Source organism: Pristiophorus japonicus, chromosome 25 (genome assembly GCF_044704955.1).
Source record: "Pristiophorus japonicus isolate sPriJap1 chromosome 25, sPriJap1.hap1, whole genome shotgun sequence".
NCBI lineage: Eukaryota > Metazoa > Chordata > Chondrichthyes > Pristiophoridae > Pristiophorus > Pristiophorus japonicus.
Genome location: NC_092001.1, coordinates 31,966,794 through 31,982,857, shown reverse-complemented (window position 1 = coordinate 31,982,857; position 16,064 = coordinate 31,966,794).

Here is a 16,064-nt window from a genome sequence, read left to right as displayed (position 1 = left end):
GCCTGAGCATAAGGGGGCGCCCATTTAAAATGAAATGAAGAGGAATTTCTTCTCTCAGAGGGTCGTGAATCTTTGAAATTTTCTACCCCAAAGAACAGTGGAGTCTGGGTCATTGAAAATATTTAAGTTGCAGATAGAGTGATTTTTGAAAGATGGTGAAGTCAAGGTTTATGGGGAAAGGGCAGGGAAGTGGAATTGAGGCCAAGATCAGATCAGCCACGATATTATTGAATGGCGGGGTGGGCTCAAGGGGCCAGATGGCCTACTGCAAATCCTAGTTCTTATGTTCTTAGTCTTGGGAACCCGGCTGGGTTTAGATGTAGGTTTAGTGGTTGTGGTTTGTGGTTATTTATTAGGATTGGTATTAGTGATTGGGATAGTCAATAGGATATTTGGCTTAGGATATAATTATGAACTTAGAAAGAACTATTGGCAATATAAGTGTCACTACACGTGCCTTTTCCATTTCTTGTTTTTATCCTCACAGAGCCGAGTCACAAAACAGCCTCACAATGTGTTCATTCAAGGAACCTTCTTTCCAGTGCAAGCCTCATTTACTCGCTTCTTTCTGTCAACAGCACATCGTCATCTCGACCTTTCTCATGGAAAAATAAATGACTGACATTAGATTTCAGTATTTTGGGCCAATAACAGATGGATACATTTGTTGTGCTGGTTACATCTAATCATCCGCCTGCCTGAAAAGGACTTCTGACAATAATCTGTCACCAGGCCTCACCAGTCACCGTCTGATTCCTCCATCGTCTCTTCAATCATTACCCACCTTTCCCCCTAAGTAGAGCTGCTTTCACCGGCATAACCATTCCCCGTACTGAAGCTCTCTAATTCCCGAGCAGAGCAAAAACACTGGCATAGACTGCTTAGACCGAATGGACCATTTCTGTGTAATTTTGTAGTCTTAGTGTAAGTGGTGCCTGGAATTGATGCCTCAGCCTTACTGGTCCCTGGATTTGTTGTCACGGAATTATTAATCTCTCAATTTGGTGTCACGGTGTTATTCATCCTGGATTTGATCCTCATTGAAACTGGTCCCTGGATTTGATGCCTCAGTGTAAGGGGTCGCTGAATTTGGTGTCTCAGTGTAAAGGGTCCCTGGATTTGATGTCTCAGTGTAAGGGGTCACTGGATTTGATGTTTCAGTGTAAGGGGTCACTGGATTTGATGTCTCAGTGTAAGGGGTCCCTGGATTTGATGTCTCAGTGTAAGGAGTCCTTGGATTTGGTGTCTCAGTGTAAGGGGTTGCTGAATTTGGTGTCTCAGTGTAAAGGGTCCCTGGATTTGATGTCACAGTGTAAGGAGTCCTTGGATTTGGTGTCTCAGTGTAAGGGGTCGCTGAATTTGGTGTCTCAGTGCAAAGGGTCCCTGGATTTGATGTCTCAGTGTAAGGGATCCCTGGATTTGGTGCCTCAGTGCAAGGGGTCCATGGATTTTGTGCCTCAGTGTAAGGGGTCCATGGATTTGATGCCTCAGTGTAAGGGGTCCCTGGATTTGATGTCTCAGTGTAAGTGGTCCATGGATTTGATGCCTCAGTGTAAGGGGTCCCTGGATTTGGTGCCTCAGTGTAAGGGGTCGCTGGATTTGGGTTCTCAGTGTAAGGGGTCCCTGGATTCGTGTCTCAGTGTACGGGGTCCCTGGATTTGATGCCTCAGTGTAAGTGGTCCCTGGATTTGATGTCTCAGTGTAAGGAGTCCTTGGATTTGGTGTCTCAGTGTAAGGGGTTGCTGAATTTGGTGTCTCAGTGTAAAGGGTCCCTGGATTTGATGTCACAGTGTAAGGAGTCCTTGGATTTGGTGTCTCAGTGTAAGGGGTCGCTGAATTTGGTGTCTCAGTGCAAAGGGTCCCTGGATTTGATGTCTCAGTGTAAGGGATCCCTGGATTTGGTGCCTCAGTGTAAGGGGTCCATGGATTTTGTGCCTCAGTGTAAGGGGTCCCTGGATTTGGTGCCACAGAGTAAGGGGTCCCTGGATTTGATGTCTCAGTGTAAGTGGTCCATGGATTTGATGCCTCAGTGTAAGGGGTCCCTGGATTTGGTGCCTCAGTGTAAGTTGTCCCTGGATTTGGGTTCTCAGTGTAAGGGGTCCCTGGATTCGTGTCTCAGTGTACGGGGTCCCTGGATTTGATGCCTCAGTGTAAGTGGTCCCTGGATTTGGTTTCTCAGTTTAAGAGGTCCCTCGATTTGGTGTCTCAATATAAGGGGTCCCTGGAATTGATGCCTCAGTGTAAGGGGTCGCATGATTTGGAGTCTCAGTGTAAGGGGTCCCTGGATTCGTGTCTCAGTGTACGGGGTCCCTGGATTTGATGCCTCAGAGTAAGTGGTCCCTGGATTTGGTTTCTCAGTTTAAGTGGTCCCTCGATTTGGTGTCTCAGTAAAAGGGGTCCCTGGAATTGATGCCTCAGTGTAAGGGGTCGCAGGATTTGGAGTCTCAGTGTAAGGGGTCCCTGGATTTGATGCCTCAGTGTAATAGGTCCCAGGATTTCATGCCTCAGTGTAAGGGGTTATTGGATTTGGTGTCTCAGTGTAACTGGACCCTGGATTTGATGCATCAGTGTAAGGGCCCACTGGATTTGATGCCTCAGTGCAAGGGGTCCCTGGATTTGATGCCTCAGTGTAAGGGGTCCCTGGATTTGGTGCCTCAGTGTAAGGGATCCCTGGATTTTATGTCTCAGAGTAAGGGATCCCTGGATTTGATAACTCAGTGTAAGGGGTCCCTGGATTTGGTGTCTCAGTGTAAGGGGTCCCTAGATTTGATGCCTCAGTGTAAGGTGTCCCTGGATTTGATGTCTCAGAATAAGGGGTCGCTGGATTTGATGCCTCAGTGTAACGGGTCCCAGGATTTGGTGTCTCAGTGTAAGGGGTCCCTGGATTTCACGCCTCAGTGTAACGGGTCCCAGGAATTGGTGTCTCAGTGTAAGGGGTCCCTGGATTTGGTGTCTCAGTGTAAGGGGTCCAAGTATTTGGTGCCTCCGTGTAAGGGGTCCCTGGATTTGATGCCTCAGTGCAAGGGGTCCATGGATTTGATGTCTCAGTGTAATGGGTCCTTGGATTTGGTGCCTCAGTGTAAGGGATCCCTGGATTTGATGCCTCAGTGTAAGGGGTCCCTGGATTTGATACCTCAGTGTAAGGGGTCCCTGGATTTGATGCCTCAGTGTAATGCGTCCCTCGATTTGGTGCCTCAGTGTAAGGGATCCTTGGATTTGATGTCTCAGTGTAAGCGGTCCCTGGATTTGATGCTTCAGTGTAAGGGGTTCCTGGCTTTGCTGCCTCAGTGTAAGGGGTCCCTGGATTTTATGTCTCAGAGTAAGGGATCCCTGGATTTGATAACTCAGTGTAAGGGGTCCCTGGATTTGGTGTCTCAGTGTAAGGGGTCCCTAGATTTGATGCCTCAGAGTAAGGTATCCCTGAATTTGATGTCTCAGAATAAGGGGTCGCTGGATTTGATGCCTCAGTGTAACGGGTCCCAGGATTTGGTGTCTCAGTGTAAGGGGTCCCTGGATTTCACGCCTCAGTGTTAGGGGTCCCTGGATTTGATGTCTCAGTGTAAGGTGTCCCTGGATTTGATGTCTCAGTGTAAGGGGTCCCTGGATTTGATGTCACAGTGTAAGGAGTCCTTGGATTTGATGTCTCAGTGTAAGGGGTCGCTGAATTTGGTGTCTCAGTGCAAAGGGTCCCTGTATTTGATGTCTCAGTGTAAGGGATCCCTGGATTTGGTGCCTCAGTGTAAGGGGTCCATGGATTTTGTGCCTCAGTGTAAGGGGTCCCTGGATTTGGTGCCTCAGAGTAAGGGGTCCCTGGATTTGATGTCTCAGTGTAAGGGTCCCTGGATTTGGTGCCTCAGTGTAATGGTCCCTGGATTGGATGCCTCAGTGTAAGGGGTACCTGGATTTGATGCCTCAGTGTAAGGGGTCCCTGAATTTGATGCCTCAGGTAAGGGGTCGCTGGATTTGGTGCCTCAGTGTAAGGGGTCCCTGGATTTGATGTCACACTGTAAGGAGTGTATGAATTGGTGCCTCAGTGTAAGGAGTCCCTGGATTTGGTGCCCCAGTGTAAGTGGCCCTGGATTTGGTTTCTCAGAGTAAGGGGTCCCTTGATTTGGTTTCTCAGAGAAAGGGTCCCTGGATTTGATGCCTCAGTGTAAGGGGTCTCTGGATTTGGTGTCTCAGTCTTAGGGTACCCCAGATTTGATACCTCAGTGTAAGGGGACCCTGGATTTGATACCTCAGTGCAAGGGGTCCATGGATTTGACGTCTCAGTGTAATGGGTCCTTGGATTTGGTGCCTCAGTGTAAGGGATCCCTGGATTTGATGCCTCAGTGTAAGGGGTCCCTGGATTTGGTTTCTCAGTGTAAGGGGTCCCTGGATTTGGTGTCTCAGTGTAAGGGCTCCATGGATTTGGTGCCTCAGTGTAAGGGGTCACTCGATTTGATGCCTCAGTGTAGGGGGTCCCTGGATTTGGTGCCTCAGTGTAAGGCGTCCCTGGATTTGATGCCTCAATGTATGGGGTCCCTGGATTTGGGGTCTCAGTGTTAGGGGTCCCTCGATTTGGTATCTCAGTGTACGGGCTCCCTGGATTTGATGCCTCAGTGTAAGGGGTCCCTGGATTTGATACCTCAGTGCAAGGGGTCCCTCGATTTGGTGTCTCAGTGTATGGGGTCCCTGGATTTGAAGCCTCAGTGTAAGGGGTTCCTGGATTTGGTGTCTCAGTGTAACTGGTCCCTGGATTTGATGCATCAGTGTCAGCGCTCCCTGGATTTGATGCCTCAGTGTAAGGGGTCCCTGGATTAGATGCCTCAGTGTAAGGGGTCCCTGGATTTGGTTTCTCAGAGAAAGGGGTCCCTGGATTTGATGCCTCAGTGTAAGGGGTCCCTGGATTTGGTGTCTCAGTGTTAGGGGTCCCCAGATTTGATACCTCAGTGAAGGGGTCCCTGGATTTGATGTCTCAGTGTGAGGGGTCCCTGGATTTGGTGCTTCAGTGTAAGGGGTCCCTTGATTTGGTGCATCAGTGTAAGGGGTCCCTGGATTTGGTGTCTCAGTGTAAGGGGTCCCTGGATTTGGTGCCTCAGTATCAGGGGACCATGGATTTGGTGCCTCAGTGTAAGGGGTCCCTGGATTTGGTGTCTCAGTGTAAGGGGTCCCTGATTTGGTGCCTCAGTGTAAGGGGTCCATGGAGTGGCTGCCTCAGTGTTAGGGGTGCTTGGATTTGATGCCACAGTGAAAGGGGTCCCTGGATTTGGTGTCTCAGTGTAAGGGCTCCCCACATTTGGTGTCTCAATGTAAGGGGTCCCTGGATTTGAAGCCTCAGTGTAAGGGGTCCCTCGATTTGGTGTCTCAGTGTAAGGGGGTCCCTGGATTTGGTGCCTCAGTTAAGGGGTCCCTGGATTTGATGCCTCAGTGTAAGGGGTTCCAGGATTTGGTGTCGCAGTGTAACTGGTCCCTGGATTTGATGCATCAGTGTAAGGGCTCCCTGGATTTGATGCTTCAGTGTAAGGGGTCCCTGGATTTGATGCCTCAGTGTAAGGAGTCCCTGTATTTGATGTCTCAGTGTAAGGGGTCCCTGGATTTGATGTCTCAGTGTAAGGTGTCCCTGGATTTGATGTCTCAGTGTAAGGGGTCCCTGGATTTGATGTCACAGTGTAAGGAGTCCTTGGATTTGATGTCTCAGTGTAAGGGGTCGCTGAATTTGGTGTCTCAGTGCAAAGGGTCCCTGTATTTGATGTCTCAGTGTAAGGGATCCCTGGATTTGGTGCCTCAGTGTAAGGGGTCCATGGATTTTGTGCCTCAGTGTAAGGGGTCCCTGGATTTGGTGCCTCAGAGTAAGGGGTCCCTGGATTTGATGTCTCAGTGTAAGGGTCCCTGGATTTGGTGCCTCAGTGTAATGGTCCCTGGATTTGACGCCTCAGTGTAACGGGTCCCTGGATTTGGTGTCTCAGTGTTAGGGGTCCCCGGATTTGATACCTCAGTCTAAGGGGTCCCCGGATTTGATGTCTCAAAGTAAGTGGTCCCTGGATTTGATGCCTCAGTGTAAGGGGTCCTTGGATTTGGTGCCTCAGTGAAAGGGGTCCCGGGATTTGGTGCCTCAGTGTCAGTGGTCCCTGGATTTGGTGCCTCAGTTAAGGGGTCCCTGGATTTGATGCCTCAATGTAAGTTGTCCCTCGATTTGGTGTCTCAGTGTAAGGGCTCCCTGGATTTGATGCCTCAGTGTGAGGGGTCCCTGGATTTGGTTTCTCAGAGAAAGGTGTCCCTGGATTTGATCCCTCAGTGTAAGGGCTCCCTGGATTTGGTGTCTCAGTGTTTGGGGTCCCTGGACTTGGTGCCTCAGTGTAAGGGGTCCCTGGATTTGTTGCCTCAGTGAAATGGGTCCGGGGATTTGGTGCCTCAGTGTCAGTGGTCCCTGGATTTGGTGCCTCAGTGTAAAGGGACCCTGGATTTGGTGCCTCAGTATAAGGGGACCATGGATTTGGTGTCTCAGTGTAAGGGATCCCTGGATTTGGTGCCTCAGTGTAAGGGGTCCATGGATTTTGTGCCTCAGTGTAAGGGTCCCTGGATTTGGTGCCTCAGTGTAATGGTCCCTGGATTGGATGCCTCAGTGTAAGGGGTACCTGGATTTGATGCCTCAGTGTAAGGGGTCCCTGAATTTGATGCCTCAGGTAAGGGGTCGCTGGATTTGGTGCCTCAGTGTAAGGGGTCCCTGGATTTGATGTCACACTGTAAGGAGTGTATGAATTTGGTGCCTCAGTGTAAGGAGTCCCTGGATTTGGTGCCCCAGTGTAAGTGGCCCTGGATTTGGTTTCTCAGAGTAAGGGGTCCCTTGATTTGGTTTCTCAGAGAAAGGGTCCCTGGATTTGATGCCTCAGTGTAAGGGGTCTCTGGATTTGGTGTCTCAGTCTTAGGGTACCCCAGATTTGATACCTCAGTGTAAGGGGACCCTGGATTTGATGTCTCAGAGTAAGTGGTCCCTGGATTTGATGCCTCAGTGTAAGGGGTCCCTGGATTTGATGCCTCAGTGTAATGGGTCCATGGATTTGATGCCTCAATGTAAGGGGTCCCTGGATTTGATGCCTCAGTGTAAGGGGTCCGTGAATTTGATGCCTCAGTGTAAGGGGTCCTTGAATTTAATGCCTCAGTGTAAGGGGTACGTGGATTTGATGCCTCAATGTAAGGGGTCCCTGGATTTGATGTCACACTGTAAGGGGTCCCTGGATTTGGTGCCTCAGTGTAAGGAGCCCTTTATTTGGGTTCTCAGAGAAAGGGGTCCCTGGATTTGACGCCTCAGTGTAACGGGTCCCTGGATTTGGTGTCTCAGTGTTAGGGGTCCCCGGATTTGATACCTCAGTCTAAGGGGTCCCCGGATTTGATGTCTCAAAGTAAGTGGTCCCTGGATTTGATGCCTCAGTGTAAGGGGTCCTTGGATTTGGTGCCTCAGTGAAAGGGGTCCCGGGATTTGGTGCCTCAGTGTCAGTGGTCCCTGGATTTGGTGCCTCAGTTAAGGGGTCCCTGGATTTGATGCCTCAATGTAAGTTGTCCCTCGATTTGGTGTCTCAGTGTAAGGGCTCCCTGGATTTGATGCCTCAGTGTGAGGGGTCCCTGGATTTGGTTTCTCAGAGAAAGGTGTCCCTGGATTTGATCCCTCAGTGTAAGGGCTCCCTGGATTTGGTGTCTCAGTGTTTGGGGTCCCTGGACTTGGTGCCTCAGTGTAAGGGGTCCCTGGATTTGTTGCCTCAGTGAAATGGGTCCGGGGATTTGGTGCCTCAGTGTCAGTGGTCCCTGGATTTGGTCCCTCAGTGTAAAGGGACCCTGGATTTGGTGCCTCAGTATAAGGGGACCATGGATTTGGTGCCTCAGTGTAAGGGGTCCCTGGATTTGGTGTCTCAGTGTAAGGGGACCTTGCATTTGATGCCACAGTGAAAGGGGTCCCTGGATTTGGTGTCTCAGTGTAAGGGTTCCCCACATTTGGTTTCTCAATGTAAGGGGTCTCTGGATTTGAAGCCTCAGTGTAAGGGGTCCCTCGATTTGGTGTCTCAGTGTAAGGGGGTCCCTGGATTTGGTGCCTCAGTTAAGGGGTCCCTGGATTTGATGCCTCAGTGTAAGGGGTCACTCGATTTGGTGTCTCAGTGTAAGGGGTCCCTTGATTTGGTGTCTCAGTGTAAGGGGTCCCTGGATTTGGTGTCTCAGTGTAATTGGTCCCTGGATTTGATGCATTAGTGTAAGGGCTCCCTGGATTAGATGCTTCAGTGGAAGGAGTCCCTGGATTTGGTGCCCCAGTGTAAGTGGCCCTGGATTTTCTTTCTCAGAGAAAGGGGTCCCTGGATTTGATGCCTCAGTGTTTGGGGTCTCTGGATTTGGTGTCTCAGTCTTAATGTTACCCGGATTTGATACCTCAGTGTAAGGGGACCCTGGATTTGATGTCTCAGAGTAAGTGGTCCCTGGATTTGATGCCTCAGTGTAAGGGGTCCGTGAATTTGATGCCTCAGTGTAAGGGGTGCATGAATTTGATGCCTCAGTGTAAGGGGTACGTGGATTTGATGCCTCAATGTAAGGGGTCCCTGGATTTGATGTCACACTGTAAGGGGTCCCTGGATTTGGTGCCCCAGTGTAAGTGGCCCTGTATTTGGTTTCTCAGAGAAAGGGGTCCCTGGATTTGAAGCCTCTGTGTAAGGGGTCCCTGGATTTGGTGTCTCAGTGTTAGGGGTCCCCGGATTTGATACCTCAGTCTAAGGGGTCCCCGGATTTGATGTCTCAGAGCAAGTGGTCCCTGGATTTGATGCCTCAGTGTAAGGGGTCCCTGGATTTGCTGTCTCAGTATAAGGGGACCACGGATTTGGTGCCTCAGTGTAAGGGGACCTTGGATTTGGTGCCTCAGTGCAGGGGGTCCCTCGATTTGGTGTCTCAGTGTAAGGGGTCCCTGGATTTGAAGCGTCAGTGTAAAGGGACCCTGGATTAGGTGTCTCAGTGTAACTGGTCCCTGGATTTGATGCCTCAGTGTAAGGGGTCCTTGGATTTGGTGCCTCAGTGAAAGGGGTCCCGGGATTTGGTGCCTCAGTGTCAGTGGTCCCTGGATTTGGTGCCTCAGTTAAGGGGTCCCTGGATTTGATGCCTCAATGTAAGTTGTCCCTCGATTTGGTGTCTCAGTGTAAGGGCTCCCTGGATTTGATGCCTCAGTGTGAGGGGTCCCTGGATTTGGTTTCTCAGAGAAAGGTGTCCCTGGATTTGATCCCTCAGTGTAAGGGCTCCCTGGATTTGGTGTCTCAGTGTTTCGGGTCCCTGGATTTGGTGCCTCAGTGTAAGGGGTCCCTGGATTTGTTGCCTCAGTGAAATGGGTCCGGGGATTTGGTGCCTCAGTGTCAGTGGTCCCTGGATTTGGTGCCTCAGTGTAAAGGGACCCTGGATTTGGTGCCTCAGTATAAGGGGACCATGGATTTGGTGTCTCAGTGTAAGGGATCCCTGGATTTGGTGCCTCAGTGTAAGGGGTCCATGGATTTTGTGCCTCAGTGTAAGGGGTCCCTGGATTTGGTGCCTCAGAGTAAGGGGTCCCTGGATTTGATGTCTCAGTGTAAGGGTCCCTGGATTTGGTGCCTCAGTGTAATGGTCCCTGGATTGGATGCCCCAGTGTAAGGGGTACCTGGATTTGATGCCTCAGTGTAAGGGGTCCCTGAATTTGATGCCTCAGGTAAGGGGTCGCTGGATTTGGTGCCTCAGTGTAAGGGGTCCCTGGATTTGATGTCACACTGTAAGGAGTGTATGAATTTGGTGCCTCAGTGTAAGGAGTCCCTGGATTTGGTGCCCCAGTGTAAGTGGCCCTGGATTTGGTTTCTCAGAGTAAGGGGTCCCTGGATTTGGTGCCTCAGTGTAAAGGGACCATGGATTTGGTGCCTCAGTATAAGGGGACCATGGATTTGGTGCCTCAGTGTAAGGGGTCCCTGGATTTGGTGTCTCAGTGTAAGGGGACCTTGGATTTGGTGCCTCAGTGCAGGGGGTCCCTCGATTTGGTGTCTCAGTGTAAGGGGTCCTTGGATTTGATGCCACAGTGAAAGGGGTCCCTGGATTTGGTGTCTCAGTGTAATTGGTCCCTGGATTTGATGCATTAGTGTAAGGGCTCCCTGGATTAGATGCTTCAGTGGAAGGAGTCCCTGGATTTGGTGCCCCAGTGTAAGTGGCCCTGGATTTGCTTTCTCAGAGAAAGGGGTCCCTGGATTTGATGCCTCAGTGTTTGGGGTCTCTGGATTTGGTGTTTCAGTCTTAATGTTACCCGGATTTGATACCTCAGTGTAAGGGGACCCTGGATTTGATGTCTCAGAGTAAGTGGTCCCTGGATTTGATGCCTCAGTGTAAGGGGTCCGTGAATTTGATGCCTCAGTGTAAGGGGTACGTGGATTTGATGCCTCAATGTAAGGGGTCCCTGGATTTGATGTCACACTGTAAGGGGTCCCTGGATTTGGTGCCCCAGTGTAAGTGGCCCTGTATTTGGTTTCTCAGAGAAAGGGGTCCCTGGATTTGAAGCCTCAGTGTAAGGGGTCCCTGGATTTGGTGTCTCAGTGTTAGGGGTCCCCGGATTTGATACCTCAGTCTAAGGGGTCCCCGGATTTGATGTCTCAGAGCAAGTGGTCCCTGGATTTGATGCCTCAGTGTAAGGGGTCCCTGGATTTGGTGTCTCAGTATAAGGGGACCACGGATTTGGTGCCTCAGTGTAAGGGGACCTTGGATTTGGTGCCTCAGTGCAGGGGGTCCCTCGATTTGGTGTCTCAGTGTAAGGGGTCCCTGGATTTGAAGCGTCAGTGTAAAGGGACCCTGGATTAGGTGTCTCAGTGTAACTGGTCCCTGGATTTGATGCCTCAGTGTAAGTGGTTCCTCGATTTGGTGTCTCAGTGCAAAGGGGTCCGTGGATTTGATGGCTCAGTGTAAGGGGACCCTGGATTTGGTGTCTCAGTGTAAGGGGTCCCTCGATTTGGTGTCTCAATGTAAGGGCTCCCTGGATTTGGTGTCTCAATGTAAGAGGTCCCTGGATTTGATGTCTCAGTGTTCGGGGTCTCTGGATTTAATGTTTCAGTGTAAGGGGTCCCTGGATTTGATGCCTCAGTGTAATGGGCCCCTGGATTTGATGCCTCAGTGCAAGGGGTCCATGGATTAGGTGCCTCAGTGCAGGGGGTCCCTCGATTTGGTGTGTCAGTGTAAGGGGTCATTGGATTTGATGCCTCAGTGTAAGGGGTTCCTGGATTTGGTGCCTCAGTGTGACTGGTCCCAGAATTTGATGCATCAGTGTAAGGGCTCCCTGGATTTGATGCCTCAGTGTAAGGGGTGCATGGATTTGGTGACTCAGTGTAAGGGGTCCCTGGATTTGATGCCTCAGTGTAAGGGGTCCCTTGCTTTGATGCCTCAGTGTAAGGGGTCCATGGATTTGGTGACTCAGTGTAAGGGGTCCCTGGATTTGGTGTCTCAGTGTAAGGGGTTCATGGATTTGGTGCCTCAGTGTAAGGGGCCCCTTGATTTGATGCCTGAGTGTAAGGGGTCCATGGATTTGATGTCTCAGTGTAATGGGTCCATGGATTTGGTGCCTCAGTGTAAGGGATCCCTGGATTTGATGCCTCAGTGTAAGGTGTCCCAGGATTTGATGTCTCAGTGTAAGGGGTCCCTGGATTTGGTGTCTCAGTGAAAGGGCTCCATGGATTTGGTGCCTCAGTGTAAGGGGTCCATGGTTTTGATGCCTCAGTGTAAGGGGTCCATGGATTTGGTGCCTCCGTGTAAGGGATCCCTGGATTTGGTGCCTGCGTGTAAGGGATCCCTGGATTTGATGCCTCAGTGTCAGGGGTCCATGGATTTGTTGCCTCAGTGCAGGGGGTCCCTCGATTTGGTGTCTCTGTGTAAGTGGTCCTTGGATTAGAAGCCACAGTGTAAGGGGTCCCTGTCTTTGCTGTCTCAGTGTCAGGGGTCCCTGGATTTGATGTCTCAATGTAAGGTGTCACTGGATTTGATGCCTCAGTGTAAGGGGTCCCTGGATTTGGTGCCTCAGTGTCAGGGATCCCTGGATTTGATGCCTCAGTGTAAGGGGTCCCTGGATTTGATGTCTCAGTGTAAGGGGTCCATGGATTTGGTGCCTCAGTGCAGGGGGTCCCTCGATTTGGTGTCTCAGTGTAAGGGGTCCTTGGATTTGATGCCACAGTGTAAGGGTTCCCTGGATTTGATGTCACAGTGTAAGGGGTCCCTTGATTTGGTGTCTCTGTGTAAGGGGTTCCCGGATTTGATACCTCAGTGAAAGGGATCCCTGGATTTGATGTCTCAGAGTAAGCGATCCCTGAATTTGATGCCTCAGTGTAAGGGGTGGGGTCCCTGGATTTGATGCCACCGTGTAAGGGGTCCCTGGATTTGATGCTTCGGTGTAAAGGATCCCTGGATTTGATGCCTCAATGTAAGGGGTCCCTCGATTTGGTGTCTCAGTCTAAGGGGGTCCCTGGATTTGGTGCCTCAGTGTAAGGGGGCCCTGGATTTGATGCCTCAGTGTAAGGGGTTCCAGGATTTGGTGTCTCAGTGTAACTGGTCCCTGGATTTGATGCATTAGTGTAAGGGCTCCCTGGATTTGATGCTTCAGTGTAAAGGGTCCCTGGATTTGATGCCTCAGTGTAAGTGGTCCCTGGATTGGTGTATCAGTCTCAGGGGTCCTTGGATTTGATGCCACTGTGTAATGGTTCCTGGATTTGGTGCCCCAGTGTAAGGGGCCCTGGATTTGGTTTCTCAATGTAAGGGGTCCCTGGATTTGATGCCTCAGTGTAAGGGGTCCCTGGATTTGGTGTCTCAGTATAAGGAGTCCCCGGATTTGATACCTCAGTGTAAAGGGTCCATGGATTCCATGCCTCAGTGTAAGGGGTCGCTGGATATGATGCCTCAGTGAAAGTGGTCCCTGGATTTGATGCATCAGTGTAAGGGGTCCATGGATTTGATGCCTCAATGTAAGGGGTCCCTGGATTTTATGCCTCAATGTAAGGGGTCCGTGAATTTGATGCCTCAGTGTAAGGTGTCCCTGGATTTGATGCCTCAGTGTAAGGGGTCCGTGGATTTGATGCCTCAATGTAAGGGGCCCCTAGATTTGATGCCTCAGTGTAAGTGGTCCCTGGATTTGATGTCTCAGGTTAGGGGTCCCCGAATTTGATGCTTCAGTCTAAGGGGTCCCTGATTGGATGCCTCAGTGTAAGGGGTCCCTGGATTTGCTTTCTCAGCATAAGTGGTCCCTTGATTTGCTGCCTCAGTGTCAGTGGTCCCTGGAGTTGATGCCTCAGTGTAAGCGGTCCCTGGATTTGGTGTCTCAGTGTAAGCGGTCACTGGATTTGATGTCTCAGTGTCAGGGCTCCCTGGATTTTATGTCTCAGTGTGAGGGATCCCTGGATTTTGTGCCTCAGTGTAAGGGTCCCTGGATTTGATGCCTCAGTGTAAGGTGTCCCTGGATTTGGTGCCTCAGTGTAAGGGGTCCCTGGATTTGGTGCACCAGTGTAAGTGGCCCTTGATTTGGCTTCTCAGAGAAAGGGGTCCCTGGATTTGAAGCCTCATTGTAAGGGGTTCCTGGATTTGGTGTCTCAGTGTTAGGGGTCCCCGGATTTGATACCTCAGTCTAAGGGGTCCCCGGATTTGATGTCTCAGAGTAAGTAGTCCCTGGATTTGATGCCTCAGTGTAAGTGGTCCCTGGATTTGGTGCCTCAGTGTAAGGGGTCCCTGGATTTGGTGCCTCAGTGAAAGGGGTCCTGGGATTTGGTGCCTTAGTGTCAGTGGTCCCTGGATTTGGTGCTTCAGTGTCAGGGGTCCCTGGATTTGGTGCCTCAGTGTAAGGAGTCCCTAGATTTGGTGTCTCAGTGTGAGGGGTCCCTGGATTTGGTGTCTCAGTGTAAGGGGTCCCTGGATTTGGTGCCTCATTGTAAGGGGTCCATGGAGTGGCTGCCTCAGTGTTAGGGGTCCATGGATTTGATGCCTCAGTGTAAGGGGACCTTGGATTTGGTGCCTCAGTGCAGGGGTTCCCTCGATTTGGTGTCTCAGTGTAAGGGGTCCTTGGATTTGATGCCACAGTGTAAGGGGTCGCTGGATTTGGTGTCTCAGTGTAAGGGGTCCCCAGATTTGGTGTCTCAATGTAAGGGGTCCCTGGATTTGAAGCCTCAGTGTAAGGGAACCCTGGATTTGAAGCCTCAGTGTAAGGGGTCCCTGGATTTGGTGTCTCAGTGTAAGAGGTCTCTGGACTTGATGTCTCAGTGTAAGGGCTCCCTGGATTTAGTGTCTCAGTGAAAGGGCTCCATGGATTTGGTGCCTCAGTGTAAGGTGTCCCTGGATTTGATGCCTCAGTGTAAGGAGTCCATGGATTTGGTGCCTCAGTGTAAGGGGTCCCTGGATTTGATGGCTCAGTGTAGTGGGTCCCTGGATTTGGTGCCTCAGTGCAGGGGGTCCCTCGATTTGGTGTTTCTGTGTAAGTGGTCCTTGGATTTGATGCCACAGTGTAAGGGGTCCCTGTATTTGGTGTCTCAGTGTAAAGGGTCCCAGGATTTGATGTCTCAAAGTAAGGTGTCACTGGATTTGATTCCTCAGTGTCAGGGGTCCCTGGATTTGGTGCCTCAGTGTAAGGGATCCCTGGATATGATGCCTCAGTGTAAGGGGTCCCTGGATTTGGTGTCTCAGTGTAAGGGGTCCCTGGATTTGGTGCCTCATTGTAAGGGGTCCATGGAGTGGCTGCCTCAGTGTTAGGGGTCCATGGATTTGATGCCTCAGTGTATGGGGCCTTGGATTTGGTGCCTCAGTGCAGGGGGTCCCTCGATTTGGTGTCTCAGTGTAAGGGGTCCTTGGATTTGATGCCACAGTGTAAGGGGTCGCTGGATTTGGTGTCTCAGTGTAAGGGGTCCCCAGATTTGGTGTCTCAATGTAAGGGGTCCCTGGATTTGAAGCCTCAGTGTAAGGGAACCCTGGATTTGAAGCCTCAGTGTAAGGGGTCCCAGGATTTGGTGTCTCAGTGTAAGAGGTCTCTGGATTTGATGTCTCAGTGTAAGGGCTCCCTGGATTTGGTGTCTCAGTGAAAGGGCTCCATGGATTTGGTGCCTCAGTGTAAGGTGTCCCTGGATTTGATGCCTCAGTGTAAGGAGTCCATGGATTTGGTGCCTCAGTGTAAGGGGTCCCTGGATTTGATGACTCAGTGTAGTGGGTCCCTGGATTTGGTGCCTCAGTGCAGGGGGTCCCTCGATTTGGTGTTTCTGTGTAAGTGGTCCTTGGATTTGATGCCACAGTGTAAGGGGTCCCTGTATTTGGTGTCTCAGTGTAAGGGGTCCCAGGATTTGATGTCTCAGTGTAAGGGGTCCCTGGATTTGGTGTCTCAGTGAAATGGTTCCCTGGATTTGATGTCCCAATGTAAGTGGTCACTGGATTTGATACCTCAGTGTAAGAGGTCCCTGTATTGATGCCTCAGTGTAAGGGATCCCTGGATTTGATGCCTCAGTGTAAGTGGTCCATGGATGTGGTGCCTCAGTGCAGGGGGTCCCTCGATTTGATGTCTCTGTGTAAGTGGTCCTTGGATTTGGTGCCTCAGTGCAGGGGGTCCCTCGATTTGGTGTTTCTGTGTAAGTGGTCCTTGGATTTGATGCCACAGTGTAAGGGGTCCCTGTATTTGGTGTCTCAGTGTAAGGGGTCCCTGGATTTGATGTCTCAAAGTAAGGTGTCACTGGATTTGATGCCTCAGTGTAAGGGTTCCCTGGATTTGGTGCCTCAGTGTAAGGGATCCCTGGATATGATGCCTCAGTGTAAGGGGTCCCTGGATTTGATGTCTCAGTGTAAGGGGTCCATGGATTTGGTGCCTCAGTGCAGGGGGTCCATCGATTTTGTGTCTCAGTGTAAAGGGTCCTTGAATTTGATGCCACAGTGTAAGGGGTCCCTGGATTTGATGTCACAGTGTAAGGGGACCCTGGATTTGGTGCCTCAGAGTAAGGGCTCCCTGTATTTGGTTTCTCAGAGAAAGGGGTCCCTGAATTTGATGCCTCAGTGTAAGGTGTCCCTTGATTTGGTGTCTCTGTGTAAGGGGTCCCTGGATTTGATGT